The following is a 2023-nucleotide window of genomic DNA, read 5'->3' on the forward strand; positions in this document are numbered from 1 at the left end:
TGGACTCGGGCCCCCAGTGTGGCGTGGATGACTAAGTGTGGATGAAGCTGTGCTCATGGAGTCAGAAGACTCAGGTTCATGTGTAGGTTTTGCTAACAAAGACTGCAGGAACTTGGGCAATTTGCTCCCTCTCCTCCAGCTCCAGTTTTTGCCTGTACAAAAAGGAGGTGGAAAGAGAGTATGTCTGAGGTTCTTTTTAGGAAGCTTGTGTCTGTGACAGTTTGAAGTAGATCCCTGAATCCATCAGCAGGACCACTTGGATGGTGATGACACCCCATGGACAACAAATTGGACCTTCTCTTGCCCCAGCTGTGTGATTGGCAGTTCACTGATATGGGTACAGCATCTAGCTTAGAGACCAGGAGTGTACCTCTCAACTTATTACTGGTTGGTGAAGGCATTTTCATGTCTAAGTAGAAGTCCAGGAATGAGACTGGCCAGGTGGCCTTAGAAAGGAGGGGGGGGAGTGTCAAAATTCTGAGCACAGGGAGGTGAGTCTGTTTATTTATTTCCTAATTCTAATTAGAGAAAGGAAAAGAGTGTCAGGAGTCTTTTGTGATTCACATCTTAATAGCCTGGTTATAATTTATTAATCTTGTTCATCAAATTTTCAGCATCCCTTTCCCCAGGAGTCTAAGACTGACTCAAATGTATTTATTGTTTCTAGGTGGGGTATCATTAAATATTTGGCATCTCCAAAAGCTGGTTGAGCAATTGTATTATACAATTATACACCATCTCTGAAAACAGAGGAATGAGCTGGTACATTAGGCAGAATGGGAGATACATACAGATACACATATGTTAGCTATTTAAAATATTTATGACCTCATATTTACCTCCAATATTGGCCATGCATGTGTGCTATTTTGCTTTCTCTTCCAGTGTCTTTTGTCAGCATCAGCATGGATAATAAATTGTGCCACACTGTCATTCATTCTGTTCTCTTCACCTTCTATGCCCCCCACCCCCCAAATGTGACAACATTATTAAGATTTCATCGTTGGGGCATTTGACAATTCAGTGGTAGAATCACAATCTTCCACTTGGAGACCCTCATACAAAACCATCAGCCCTCTGATGGCAGAAGCTTGCGTGTTGCTATCATGCCGGATGGGTCCCATTCGAGCTTCCTCACTAAGATGAATTGGGAAGAAAAGGCTGGTCATTTTCTTCTGAAACTCAACCAGGGCAAACCCTTTGGCTCCTAAGGTTCTGGTCTGCAACAGGTCACGGGGGTGGCACGGGACCTGAAAGCATTTTGTGTTATTGTTCACGAGTCGCCGTAAGTCGGAGGAAGCTAACAACAACAACAACAACAATCACAACAACAGCGGCAGCAGCAGTATCTCCCATTGTGTACTGTGAGAGCGAGTCTAGTCATACTTTCAATTCCGTCTCCTGGAAGCTGGCATATGCAGTTGGCATTCAGCTTTGAAATTGGTTTGTTTTCCAGTTCCTGACGTGAGTCCTGGCACAGGGATGGTCTCATTTGTCCTGCTGACTCTTGGGACTGTGGGAAAGTGGGGCACGTGAGCGTGAGCGTGGCACGGCTCCAGCTCAGGAGGAAGGAGAGTTGTCGCTGCAGATGTCCTCGGCTGCAGCTACCGGGAAAGAGCCCTACTTTCCCCGGTCTCCTAGGAGTGTCTCAACTGGTCTTAAGCAAAATAAGACAGAACAAGGGGTAAAGGGAAGCTTTTGACATACTTGGAAGATTTCCTTTTTTGCTCTAGAAGAGCTTGTGTTGGGGGAGAGGGGACGACAGGACCGCATATGCTTATTTCGCTTCTCTGTGGGCTCAAGGGAACCATTAAAACAAGGACTATGCAGTGATGACTTGATAGGATGGTGGCAAATTTGGGGCCCTTGTGTTACAATCAAGGTTGGTGGCTCGTGGATGGCCCTTATGTGGTCTTCAGTTGGTTAGCCTCCTGGTTCATATGCAAGAATATGACTTTCCAGCCTCATATAGAGAGTGGGGGGCAATAAGAAGCACTCACAAACACCCCGCAACTCCATGGCT

Source organism: Tenrec ecaudatus, chromosome 10, assembly GCF_050624435.1.
Source record: "Tenrec ecaudatus isolate mTenEca1 chromosome 10, mTenEca1.hap1, whole genome shotgun sequence".
In the NCBI taxonomy this organism is placed as follows: Eukaryota; Metazoa; Chordata; class Mammalia; order Afrosoricida; family Tenrecidae; genus Tenrec; species Tenrec ecaudatus.